The 13,984-nt window shown below is 45.6% G+C and overlaps 1 long non-coding RNA gene across 1 annotated transcript in view; it reads left to right on the top strand.

Annotated features, from left to right (window-relative positions):
* The window catches only part of LOC102458077 (uncharacterized), a 59,180-nt gene extending 45,486 nt beyond the window's left edge, over nt 1-13,694 (top strand). The window contains exon 5 of the long non-coding RNA XR_332734.5: nt 11,998-13,694. This is a non-coding gene — a long non-coding RNA (uncharacterized LOC102458077). The remainder of the gene's footprint in view (nt 1-11,997) is intronic.
* Nucleotides 13,695-13,984: the final 290 nt, after the last annotated feature.

The raw sequence follows: 13,984 nt of genomic DNA, 5'->3' as shown, positions 1-13,984 counted from the left end.
CCCATTCCACCTAAAGAGAAGGGATTTGAAGAGGGAACTTGAACTGGGGGTCTCCCACTCCCAGGGAAGTACTCTAAAAACTGGGCTAAGAGTTATCAAGAAGGTCCCCTCCCACAGTGCGCAGATGTTTTGTGTGAACTCATATACAGGGCATGCTCCAGAAACAGTCACTGGCTCAGGTCTTGAATGCAGGTTAGGCAGGAAAGGTCTATCTTCCTTCTCCAGTTTGTGATTCACTCTGGGACTTAGATGAAAGACAGGGACATGGATACCTAACGAGAGGCAGCAGCACACAGGCCAGGAGGCAGAAACAGAAGTGCCAATGCCACTTTTTTTACTGCTGAAAACTAGGTGTCAAGGGAGTTTAGGCTTCTACGCAGTTCAACAGGAGTTTTATGAATTTTACTAGAGCATTAAACTGGGAGCTAGGGGGCTAAGTGGATTTAAGTGCCTACGTACCTTTCATAATGTTGGCCTAAGTGAACAGATGAGATAAAAATGAAATATATTTAATGATTTTTGCCTTTAGTATGTGTAGGTATTTCCTCAAGATTTGATCCCATATGTATGTAAGAATGTATAACGCAAGACAAGCTTGATGTAGACTTGCTTACCATTGATTCTGTATTGGAGACACAAGATTGTGGGCCAAATTCAAACCCCTGCTCATGCAGGGAAATACAATTTGAATCTTCATGTGCCAGTGCAAGGAGTTTGGGGGTAAGAGATTGCAGATTTTGGAGGCTGCACTCATTGCCAGCCCTACAGATATTGGGGATCCAGAGCAGTGTGACCCCCATTCAGTTCAGAGGCAGGCATGTTCCTATAGGGATGGCTCTGAGCTTTGCTGGTGGTGCCACAGCTGACTGGGTGCCCCCACAGTTGATCAGAGCCAGATGCAAAGAGAAGGCAGCCATGTACTCTAGCGGCAGCCTGGAGGTTTTATGCCATGTATGGATGCACACAAGTCAGTGGCGGATATAGAGCAGGGCGAGCGGGTCGGCTGCCCCGGGCCCCGCACTTCAATAGGCCCCGCGCCAGTGCCAAGGGCGGACTGGCCTGGCGGGAGACCGGGAATTTCCCGGTGGGCCATCTGCCAAAGGGCTGGCCGGAAGCTGCTGGAGGAGGAAGGGGGGGGATTGTGGCGGGGTGCCACAGCCCCACACTTTTGAAATTCCCCAGCGCCGGCTAGTACGGGCCACGTGGGGCCGAGGGAGCACATGCGCGGTGTGCTGAATGCCATGCAACAGCTGAGAGGGGAGATGCCCAGGTGTGGCATGGTGTGACGCCACGGCCCGGGACTTTAAAACCATGCGGCCCAGCGTTGCACCGCTCGGTTCGGCATGTGGCCTGGGCCGGGGCCGTGGCCGCCCTGCACACTGTAAGGCAGAAGGTGGATGGCAGAGGAAGGGGCTTGTGTTGAGGGGAGGGGGACAGGTCGGGAGAAGAAAGAAGAGGAGAGACAAATGCCAGGGGGCCAAGTGGAGACAATGAGGAAAAGGCAGGAGGGGAGGTGTTAGTGGGAGGGGGAAAAGGGTGAAGCTGGGAGAGGAGAGGGTAAGGGCATTGGTGATTGGGGGTTAAAGGGGGGAGGGGGAGATGCTGGGAGGCTTGAAAGGAGGGGTGAGCGTGAGGAAGGCGGGGATGGAGTAAGGCATGTGTGAGGGCACAGGGGCATGAGGGGAACGGGGGCAGAGGGTGGTGAGGGGGTGGGCATCAGGGAAAAAGAGGGCAAAGGGCGCAGGGGCAGTGAGGGAAGGGGGAGGCACCAGGAGGGTGCAGGGCTAAGGGAAGGTGCAGGTGCCAGGGCATTCTGAGGGTGAAGCAGAAGGGCAGATACTTGCAGGAGAAGAACCAGCACCAGGAGGAGAGAGGCAGGGCAGGTGTGTAGAGGGAGGTGTTAGGAGAGGGGATGAGGAGGGAGTAGCTCACATGATCAATGTGGGGCTACTGGAGGAGTGGGCATGGGGGGGACCCCTTTTTTCTGTTTTTTCTCCAAAGGGGGGGCCCCGCGATATTGTGCTGCCCTGGGTCCTGCAAAACTCTCCTCCGCCGGTGACACAAGTAGACCAAATGTAGCCATTAGCACCAAAAATATTCATCAGAAGAGACAGGTACTCTGTATTGTTACAATTAATGGTTAGCCAGGACTCTGTATTTAGTGACAAAAAAATTAGTCCATGCATATTGTATATAGTGATAAGCAGGATATTTTCAGATTTTTGTATTCAGTTTAAAATCCATGCACAGATGTTTATTATTGTCTGCATGTACTATTAGCTTGTTAAACTAATTTGCCCATTTTCCAAATCAAAATGGAGAATGAAAATGTATGCATAGCTCATGCTAGCTATGTGATAAAAAGAGAGTTTTGATCCTCTAACAGTAATAGCACAAATGGTTGGTCAGTAAAGGAACCTAACCAGCTCATTAAAGAAAAGAGAAAGTAACTCTCATTAGACCAGATCTGGTTCAGATATTTTATTGTTCATTCCCTGCCAGATAACACAAATTGGAAACTGTGGATTTAATAAGTCTTCTTCTCATCCAATTCAAGTCTAGTTAGGTTCTAGAAAACCATCCCATGTAAAACTCAAAAAGGCAACACTAACCAATCCTGGTAAGTTTTTCAGTAGTAGATTTATATACCGGAAATATACCATTTAATACTGATGGCTTATCTACACAAACGTGGTTTGTGGCAAGCTGGAGTGTAAATCTACCCCCTCACTAGACTGTCCATATGGACCCAGCTGCCGCACACTAACAATTCTCCAATGTGCTTTGATTTACTCCGATTTCAAGTTGAGTAGAGCAATCATGATGTTCTCTGAGTCAGATTCATGACCCAGGAGCAAGTAAATAGCTTTGTGCAGGCTTTAGAATGCTCATGACCTACCTACCTACATAACCTGTGTGCTCACAGTGCAAGGCTCCTCCTCCCCTGCAGAGCAAATAAAAAAAGCCTTTGTGAAAAAACAAGACTTTTTATTGGGCAGATATACAACAGGGGAGAGAGACTGAGAAAAGAACCTGGAATGGGAGAAGAGGAGGGGGAGGGGTGCTCAGGGATAGGGCTGGGACTGGTGACTTCCTTGGGTTGTTAAGGTGGCTTTGGCTGCCAAAGAGGTCCCACTGCCCTATGTTCTAGGGCCCCGGAAGTCCCTGGTGGGGCTAGGAGGAGAAGCCATGGGGGAGGAGGGTAGCAGGGAGATGGCTGGTACCTGCTCCATGCACAAGGCCATGTGCTCCATCACCGAAGTGAGGGAAGAGTTCATGCTTGCTGGTCCCGGTTAGTGGCCTGCTTCTGGTGCTCCTCTTCAAGCCTTCAGATGGGGCCTGGAGGCAGGCCATCTACTCCCTCATTTGGTCCTCCCAGGTTCTCTTCCTCCTGTGGATCCTGCAGAGTCATGAAGATAGCGTGGGAGGCCAAGCTCACAGCTGATCCAGCTTTGAAGAAACATTACAAGGGCAGTCATCGCAGGAGCATGAAGCCTAGCCCTAATCTCTGAGCTGACACCAAAGGTCTCGGTTCAGATGATGCCAACGTGCTTTGAACAAGGACATGTGAACTTTCCATCGGGGCACAGATGTCCCAAGGGAGCATCGCTACACCCACAGCCCAGGGACAAGCATGCATGGGAAGGTGCCAGCCAGGCCAGGAGCCTGTGGGCAGGGCGGAGAGGGGCTCAGCTTCCTTCTGTGTCCCACACATGCCAGGTCAAACACTGGCAGCATCAGACAGAGAGAGAAAGAGAGAGAACATCTCCATGGCTGTGTCTACATTGGCACCCCTTTCCGGAAAAGGGATGCTAATGTAGACTTTCAAGTAGGAATAAGAAGGCTTATCCCCAAGCCAGAAAAAAGCGGCAGCCATGTAAATGCAAATGCCGCGGGGGATATTTAAATCCCCCGCGGAACTTGCAATTCCGAAGTCTACATTAGCATCCCTTTTCCGGAAAGGGGTGCCAATGTAGACACAGCCCTTATGTATTTGTTTCAAGAGGATAAGGCCAAATCCATTCTTCACTCTGCAGGTATGCACAAAGAACAACACTGCCACTGAAAGGGGACAGAACGCTGGTGATTTTAGTTTGCCATGCAAAGAAAGCAGAGCTGTGCTATCCGAGATGCTCTATTATTCATCAGAATTCTTTCCTCTTCTTAATATTTGCCTGCTCGAGGATTAACTGTACTTGGTCACATGAATAAAAATGCAGTTTTAACAAAAAATGCTTTTATTTGATGAGCCAGAACTCAAAGCAGGATTATAACAATTTGAATACAAATGAATATCTCAAAATTGTTAATGAAATCCTTATGCTATATCACACAAAAGGCTCTAAAGCATCACAAGTCTGTGGCAGGAAGCGTGAAAAGTATTTTTCACTGTTCAGTGATAATGGATGGGACAGCAGATGCTATCATAAGGACTGTGGTAATGCAGCACATTCCCTAATGGCAGATCTATGGAGGAGGAATCTGAGGGTGGTTACCCCCATGAGGTCCTTCAGCATTTGTGGGATCTAAATTTACTGCTACAAAGAAAACCTTTCATATATATTAACCCACTGAAGCTATGTGGAGTCTGCAGCAGAGAAATAACAAGAGGTGTGGAATCCTGACAGTTTACATATTAATATATTTGACAGGCATATTGTTAATGTATTTGTTAAGCACCATTAGGAAAGGGATAGATAATACAGAAAAGATCATGGTGACACTGCGTACATCTGTGGCAGACCCATACCTTGAGTATTGTGTGCAGGCCTAGCTATAACACTTCAAAAAACCTGTATTGTAGTGGAAAAAGGCACAGAAAAGGGTACCAAAAATTATCAGGCGTAGAGAAGAGTTTCCATATGAGGAAAGATTGAAAAGACTGGGTCCTGTTCAGTTTAGACAACTAAGAGGGATATGATATAGAGGTTTATAATGTCATGAATGGTGTGGAGAATGTGAATAAGGAGGTGTTACACTTTTATATAACACAAGAATCAGTGGTCATCAAATGCAATTACTTGGCAGTAAATAAAACATACGTAAGGAAATATTTTTTCCACAGGACGCAGAAAAAACCTGTGGAACTCATTGCCAGAGGATGTGGTGAAGGCCAAAAGTATAACTGGATTCAAAAGAAGAGCTAGATAAATTCATGGAGGATAGGCTAATTCAGTGTTTCTTAAACTTTTTAAGACCGAGGAACACCAAACAAGAATTTTTTATGAGGTATACCAAAAGCTTTTGGTTGAGGAAAAATAAAAACACTACCACACACACACACACACCTTGCCCCTTGAACACAGGATGACACTTTTATTGACAACAACAATATTCACTCACTGCCCAATGATAATTTAAGTATCTTTTTAATTATCTTTTGAAAAGTGAAACATCGTTTTTAATCTACGTATCCCAAATATAACCTGTCAATCGCTATCCATTAAATAAAAAAAAAGTTGTCCAACAAAGAAGGAACATTGTATCTGGCCCCCCTCAGCTGTCTTGGGTAACAAGTGAGGGCTAAAGGCAGTGGTGCAAAGACCTGGTTGGGGTAGCGGCCGTAGGGCAGTTCTCTCCCGTAGCAGGTAGGATCCCCAGACCAGCAGCGGAGACAGCCAATCAGAGCTGACTCTGCTGCTGGCCCTGCAGTGGTCCTCCCCTCTGGCAAGGGGCACAACCGAGGTACGGAACTTTCCCAGGCAATTGCAAGCTGGGCGCAGAAGCACATGAGGAGAAACGCAGGTAGCCCTGCTTCATTTTCTGCCACGTCATCATTCGCTCACCTCTTCCAGACTTCATGAGGAAGCACTTGAGGAGGAACGCAGGTAGCCCTGCTCCATTTCTAGTTGTGTCACCGCTGCATCACCACTCGCTCACCTCTTCCACTCTTTGCACCACCCGCTGTGTCTCAGCAGCTCTAGCGGCCATTAGTTTTCCTCAAATGATCGCGTCACACCTGTGAGTTCTCCATGGAACATCAGTGTTCTGCAGAACACAATTTAAGAAACAGGGGGCTAATCAATCACTATTAGCCAAAATAGTCAGGGATGCAATCCTATGCACTGGGGCTATGTCTACACTGTAGGCTTCTTTCACAAGAACTTTTTGCACAAGAGTTCTTGTGCAAAAGTTCTTGCACAAGAGCGTGTCCACACTGCCAAGTGCTTTTGCGCAAGAGATGTGCTTTTGTGCAAGAGCGTCCATGGCAGTGTGGATGCTCTCTTGTGCAAGAAATCCCTGTTCCGGTCCACACTAGTCTTTTTGTGCAAGAGCTCTTGCGCAAAAAGGCTTATTCTTTGTGGGGAGAAGAATAACTCTTGTGCAAAAAGCCCTCTCTACTGTAAACTTTCTTGCGCAAGAACGGACAGCTGTTCTTGCACAAGAAGCCTACAGTGTAGACATAGCCTGGGTGTCCCTAAACCTCCAACTGCTAAAAACTGGGACTGGATGAGAGGGGCTGGATTGCTTGATAAATTGCCCTGATCTTTTCCTTCCATCTTGCAACATCTGCTGATGGAAGACAAAATATTGGACTGGGAGAACATTGGTCTGCCCTAGTATGGAAGTTATAAACAGTAGCAGAACAAGTGCTTAGACTCAGGGGGCACGAGAACAGGAAGTCTGTAGGAACTTCTGAGGCCCAGAGAGACTGAAGTGTCCCTGGAAAATGTATAGCACATACGATTACCTTTTAGCCTTGCTCAGCAAGGCACCTCAAAGAGTCAAGGAAAGCACAGACTGATATGAGCTTCAAGCGAGTCCCCACTTCGATAAGACACAAGAATGATTGAAAGGAATAATGATCATAAACGTTTCTGAGACATTTTTGTTAAATTAAAATATTTGTGTATTTTATATTGATTTTTTTTTAAAAAAATCTTCAAAACTGTGAAGGGGAAAGATGGTTTTCCAAATGAAAAACTTTTTTTTTTAATAAAAGACGACATCTTCTACAAACGTGTTCCTTTAGGTAAAAACTTAAATTTCTTCAAAATAAGTTTTTAACGGGAATTTTGTCAGCTAACCCTAGGTTTGACAAACTTTTAGTGATGAAGTTATTTTGGGCTGGGTTGATGTGCTTTGACTGAAACAGAAGGAAAGTAGGTCCCAGAAAAGTGGGGCAGGACCCAAGGTTGGATGGGCAGGGGGAGAAGAGAGGAGTATAGACTCTAGGTAATCTCTAGTTTTCTTCTGCAAAACTGACTGGATGTCTGAGCAAAGTCACCTTATGGAGCTTTTTTCAAAGCTGATTGGTTGAGGGGGTGTGGTGGTGCTGTAACCTGCTCCAGCAAGGAGAGGGATAAAAAATGATCAGACAAAGCCTGCACAAACATGGTTGTCCAGAAGAGTTATCTGCACTCATTGTGTTTTCTGAGCCACAAGAAGAGAATTGTGGGACACACAATTTGAAATTAGTAAAAAAGCCCTTTATATGAATGCGTGATGGATACACTCAGGCTATATCCACACAGCAGTAGAAGAGCGTGTCTACAAGCCTTTATTTCAAAATCATGGAGTGCTGGAAGACTTCTTATTCCAGCTCCTCTAACCATCATTTCACGAGGAGTCAGAGAAGTCTTCCTTCGACTTTCGGCTTTTGATGCTGTCTACACAGCAGAATTAAGCTATTTTGACTTCATCTATGCAATTGACATAGCTCAAGTTGTGTAGCTTAATTTGAGTTTTGCCCTGCTGTGTAGACGTACCCGCAGATCCTAATTACCTAGGGAGCATTACTGTAGCATCTGATATTTGCAGCCAGTCTAACCAAACCAAATTGTTCCTGAGATTAAGAGGAACTGAGAGATATTGCATAAAAATCATACAGGCAAGACTTGCTCTTGACTGCTACAGAGAACCATTTTGAATTCACTCAGATGACAGAAGAGGGGTGGACAACAAAACAGCAGTGGTTCATCAGGGTTAGCCCTTGGTGGGCCGCCGCTGCCATATTTACCTGTACCTCTGCAGGTATGGGCCATTGCAGCTCACATTGGCCAGGAATGGCGATCCGTGGCCAACAGGAGCTGTGATCCTCCCTGTACCTACAGAGGCGCAGGTAAATAGTGAGATCTGGGGGTCTGCCAAAGGCTAATCCTGGAAGACCAGATCCAGCCCTTAGAGCGGTATTTTTCCACCCTGTCTTAGAATATGGCTTAGCTCAAAATGAAGGACTCTTACATGAGATTGATAACAAGGAGCATGCCCCCAAAATGCACAATACACAACCGAAACTATTTAAAAATCAAATGATAGGGTGAAGAGATTGGTCCTGCCTTGGGCAGGGGGTTAGACTTGATGACCTCCTGAGGTCCCTTCCAGCTCTATGATTCTAAATAAGACACACAAAACACTCCAGCAGTGAGAAACAAAGAAAAATAGCCTTTGGCTTGAGATATTTGCACATGACTCACCTCACCTGAAGCAAGCCAACAAAGCTAAAATGGGATAGGGACTTTGAGAAATGTAGTTTCCTTTTATTTCTCCATGGGTCTACATTTTCACTATTTTAACTTCCACTAGCTACTAAGACAGGTGATTGAAATGGTTGTCAGTGAAGTGTCATGGTGTAGGCAACAGCTAGTCTAAACTGTGTCATCAAGAGCTATTGCATTTGTGTGTAAACAAGTTTCTGCATATTGTTGGTCTGGTGTTCAGAAAGGCTAAGCACCTGCTGCTCACATTAACTTCTAATTTAAGATGACAGCCTCCACTGGCTGTCAACCAAAGTTATACATACTCCAGAGGATATGCAGAGGTCTTCCAAGGGGTACATCAATTCATCTAGATATTTGCCAAGTTTTACCACGGGTTACATAAAAAACAGTAGCAAAGTCAGTGCAAACTAAAATATCATGCAATGATTTGTTTATATTGCTGTATATACACACTGTACACTGAAATGTCAGTACAATATTTATATTCCAGTTGATTTATATTATATAGAAAAAGTGAGAAAATAAGCAATTTTGCAGTACTAGAGTGCTGTGATACTTGTATTTTTATGTTTGATTTTAGAAGCAAGTAGTTTTTTTAATGAGGTAAAGCTTGGAGTATGCAATACAATTCAGGCTCATGAAAGAAGTACAACAGTCTGGAAAGTTGAGAGCTGCTACTGCTTTAATTTTACAAAACCAGGTGATTGGGCAACAAAGTGGTAGGTGAATTTTAATGTCAATAAATGTAAAGTAATGCATATTGGAAAACATGATCCCAACTATACATACAATATGATGGGGACTAATTTACCATTACAACTGAAGAGAGAGATCTTGGAGTCATTGTGAATAGTTCTCTGAAAACATCCACTCTAATGTGCAGTAGCAGTCAAGAAAACAAACAGAATGTTAGAAATTATTAATAAAGGGATAGAGAATAAGACAGAATATCTTATTGCCTCTACATAAATCCATGGTACACCCACATGGTATGTCCACTGCAGTCTGAAATAGACACTCACCATTGGCAAAGGGGTTTGGACCTACTACCTTTGCCTACCCTGGCTTCCTCTCTGCATCCCTAGTAGCCTCAGGTAGCAAATCCAGCCACAGGTGGGTGTCGTGTCTCTGGAGGGCAGGGGTGAGCCAAGCACAAAGCTCCAAAAAGGTGGCCTTCTGCATGCGGAAGTTTTGGAGCCACTGCTGGTCGTCCCACCGCTCCATGACCAGCTGGTCTCACCAGTCCAAACTATTGTCAAGCCTCCAAAAATGCCTCTCCACAGAGGGTTGTGGTTGCCAGAGTGGAGCAGCCACAGCCGCAGCCACAGAGAGGGTTCCCAGAATAAGCTCAGGGTCCAGGTCATGCAGGACCAAGAAGGCAGCTGGCAGAACATGCTGCAAAAACTGCAGCATGGCCATGTGGGGCCATCGCTTGCCCAGGGGAAGCTCCAGCTCCATGGCACAAAGAACACCCAAAAAAGAACAGGCAACCACAGCAGGCACTGTGAGAGCTTTGCTGTCCCTTGGGGATGTAGGCAAGCACGCAGCAGAAGCAGAGAAATGGCCATGTGTTTCTGCAAGGTGCCGGCACCAGCACCTGGAAGCGACTGGTGACCTAAAGCCCTGGCTGAAGTGGTTCCAGGTGGCCTTTTATGCGAGAGAGCATCCAATCAGTCTTTTTTAAAAGTGCATTGCTTTTTCAATGTGCTTTTGTGTGTAGACGCGCTCTTGCGCAAGAAGTTTTTTCAGAAGATCTCTTCCAAAAAAAGCTTCTTGCGCAAGAAGCCTGCAGTCTAGACATAGCCTAGGTGTGCAGGTTACACCCAGTTATATTTTTGGCTTTTATAACATCCCATGGCAATAAGTTTTGCAGGCAACTGTGAGATGTGTGTAGAAGTACTTCCTATTGTTTCTATTAAACCTGCTGCCTATTAACTTCATTAGGTGACTCCTAGTTCTTATGTTAGGTGACGTGGTAAAAAAATACTACCCTATTCACTTTTTCCATACTATTAATTTTATACACTTCTATCATATCCTCCTGAGTCATCTCTTTTCTAAGCTGAACAGTTCCAGTCTTTTTAATCTCTCCTCACAGGGAAGCTATTCTGTACCCCTTATCATTTTTATTACCCTTCTCTATACCTTTTCCAATTCTTTTCCTTTTTTACAGATAGAGTGATCAGAACTTCACACAATATTCAAGGAGTTGGTGGATCATGGGTTTATATACTGTATTGTGATAGTTTCTGGTTTTGAATGTGTTCCTTTCTTAATGGTTCCTAACAATGTTAGGTTTTTTTTACTGCTGCTGTACGCAAAGCAGATGGTTGTCAGAGAATTATAGTCACACGAAGGTATCTTTCTTGAGTGGTAACAGCTAATTTAAACTCCATGGCTACGTCTACACTGGCCCCTCTTCCGGAAGGGGCATGTAAATTTCACCAGTCGTCGTAGGGAAATCCGCGGGGGATTTAAATATCCCCCGCGGCATTTAAATAAAAATGTCCGCCGCTTTTTTCCGGCTTTTAAAAAAGCCGGAAAAGAGCGTCTAGACTGGCCCCGATCCTCCGGAAAAAGTGCCTTTTTCCGGAGGGTCTTATTCCTACTTCGAAGTAGGAATAAGACCCTCCGGAAAAGGGCACTTTTTCCGGAGGATCGGGGCCAGTCTAGACGCTCTTTTCCGGCTTTTTTAAAAGCCGGAAAAAAGCGGCGGACATTTTTATTTAAATGCCGCGGGGGATATTTAAATCCCCCGCGGATTTCCCTACGACGACTGCTGAAATTTACATGCCCCTTCCGGAAAAGGGGCCAGTGTAGACGTAGCCCATCATTTTGTATGTATAGTTGGGATTGTTTCCCCACGTGCATTGCTTTGCATTTATCAATATTAAATTTCATTTGCCGCTTACTCACCAAGTCATTTAATTTTGTACATATGAGGCTACATCTACACTGCAGCGCTATTTCAGAATACCAGAGGTATCTCAAAATAGCTATTCCACATCCTCTCAAAATATAATGTGCTTACTATTCTGACATCCCTGTAAACCTCATTCCATGAGGAGTAAGGGACATTTCGGAATAGCACTTTATTTAGAAATAAGTGCTGTGTAGACAGTACCAAATTTCAAAATAAGCTGTTTTGAAATGAACTTGAAAAAAGCTACTCAATTTGCGCAGCAATCGTCCTCTGGAAGCTCGCCACCAGTCGGTGAGCAACCAGTTCAGCATGGGGAAGTACACCATCGGGGCTCTCCTCATGGCGGTAAAGAGCCTTTGGGCTGCAGTCCCTGCACGGGGGTGGGGAGAATGTAGCATAAGGGGGACCCTCGGGAAAAGGGATTGGGGGTCGTGGGGGGTGGAGTGGGGTGGGGGAGAGCCCTGTCCTCAGGAGCTTGTGCTTTCCCGCTCTCACACAGCCCTGCTGCTGGGGGGTGGCCTCATAGGAGGTGGCTTCTGGGGTGTTTGGGGGGCAGGGGAGGGTACTTCCCAAAGGCTCAGGCTCCCCCTCTCTCATTCTCTGTTTTGTGTGTTTCTTTGTCTCCTTCTGCAGGTGGTGAGGGCCATCAACTCCATCCTGCTGTGGAGGGTTGTCCATCTGGGAGACCTGTTCTGTTCATTCCCTCTGAAGCTACCTCTTATCAGAAGACAGGATATCTGGCTAACTGGTCAACAGGCCCAGTCCATTATGGATGTTTTTATGTTCTTAAATGCTACTTTCAGCACCATCCAGGAAAGCTGTTCATGAGCATTTATCCCTAATATCCAGTTAAGCAACAGAAGGAAGACAGAAAGAGAGATTAAAATAGGACATTATACAAGATAATTCTGAGATTGTTCAAGATAACAGACAATGGGAGCATTGCTCTAATTATATACAAATCATAGCAGCATTTATCATTTTGGAGATTACTGGGGAAAAAATTCACAAGGAATTTTTTGATAGAACTTTCACTAATTTTGCTTAGTCCTAATTAGTAATAAAATTGCTTCAAATTTTAAGGTGATTATGAAAAATTACTAGTTAGGGGTGTGATAAAATACTGCACAGATAATGGCCTACTGATGATCTCTGATCACAAATCCTGTAAAATCAGCGTTGTTCAAGAAATTATAAATTTTAGCACAGTCACAGGACTGAAAGTGCTTTATATGAACCTCAAAGCAATGGACCTTGGATTAGGCCTTAAATTCTAGAAACATCTATGTGATGGGGAGTACTAGGCCCTGAGGCCCCTCCTGGAGGCCTTGTGGTCTTGCCAAATCCCACTCCAGAAAAGGGCAGTAGCGAGGTCCTCTGAGCTGCCTAGAGCGGCTGTGTATGAAGCAGCTAGTCAGCGTGCAGCAGTCCAGTATAAAAATTGCTGCCTGGCCAGAGCAAAAGCTGTTCTTTGCTGGAGCTGGAGGAAAACAGATGGTGCTCTGGGCTGGCCACTGGGACAAGGCCCTGAGATAAGGGTGAAGAATGTGCTGGAGCCCTGGAAAAGTGACCCAAGGAATTATAGGCTACAATTCAGTTAAAGGGACACTGCAGACAGTTGCTATGTACAGGGACCCTGGCCCTGGGCAGGGACATGGAGTAGAGGATGGACCTAGGTCCCCTGCCCAACCCTCATTAACCACCAGGGGAAGAGGCCTGGACTCTGAGGTACCCCAAATGGGGAGATGAAGTGTAGCATCACCTGGAAGTTGTGGCCACAAAGGCCCTAAGAGGTAAAGACATTGCCTCCGTGGAAGGAGCCCTGGGGCAACGTTCTATTCCAAAACCGGAACAAACTGAAAGACAATAGAGGACACTGAGGGTACATCTACACAGCAGTGTTATTTTACTACAAGCCTTTATTTCAAAATAATGTTGAGCTGGAGGACTTCTATACCTATCTCATAGAGCTGGAAGAGACCTTGTGAGGTCACCAAGTCCAGTCCCCTGCCCTCACAGCAGGACCAAGTACCATCCCTGACAGATTTGCCCCAGATCCCTACATTGGCCCCCTCAAGGATTGAACTCCTAACCCTGGATATAAAAGGCCAATGCTCAAACCACTGAGCTCTCCCTCCTCCCATGTCTATAACTCTCATTTTACAAGGAGTCAGGAAAGTCAAAGGAAGCGTGTTCTTCCTTCAATTTCCTGCTGTGCAGACTGTGCCTAAAGCCAAATTAAGCTATTTTGACTTAAGCTACCCAATTGATGTAGCTCAAGTTGCGTAGCTTAATTCAATTTTAGCCCTGGGCTGTATCTACATTGGCACCCTTTTCTGGAAAAGGGATGCTAATGAGACACTTCGGAATTGCAAATGCCACGGGGGATTTAAATATCCCCCGGGCATTTGCATGAACATGGCTGCTGCTTTTTTCCAGCTCGGGGCTTTACTGGAGAAAAGCGCCAGTCTAGACGGGATCTTTCAGAAAATAAAGCCTTTTCCAGAACATCCCTTATTCCTCTTAAATTCAGGAATAAGGGATCTTCTGGAAAAGGCTTTATTTTCCAAAAGATCCCGTCTAGACTGGCGCTTTTCTCCGGCAAAGCCCCAAGACGGAA

This window comes from Pelodiscus sinensis, chromosome 3 (assembly GCF_052426305.1).
Source record: "Pelodiscus sinensis isolate ZL-2025 chromosome 3, ASM5242630v1, whole genome shotgun sequence".
In the NCBI taxonomy this organism is placed as follows: Eukaryota; Metazoa; Chordata; order Testudines; family Trionychidae; genus Pelodiscus; species Pelodiscus sinensis.
This window is presented reverse-complemented; position numbering and strand designations above follow the sequence as displayed.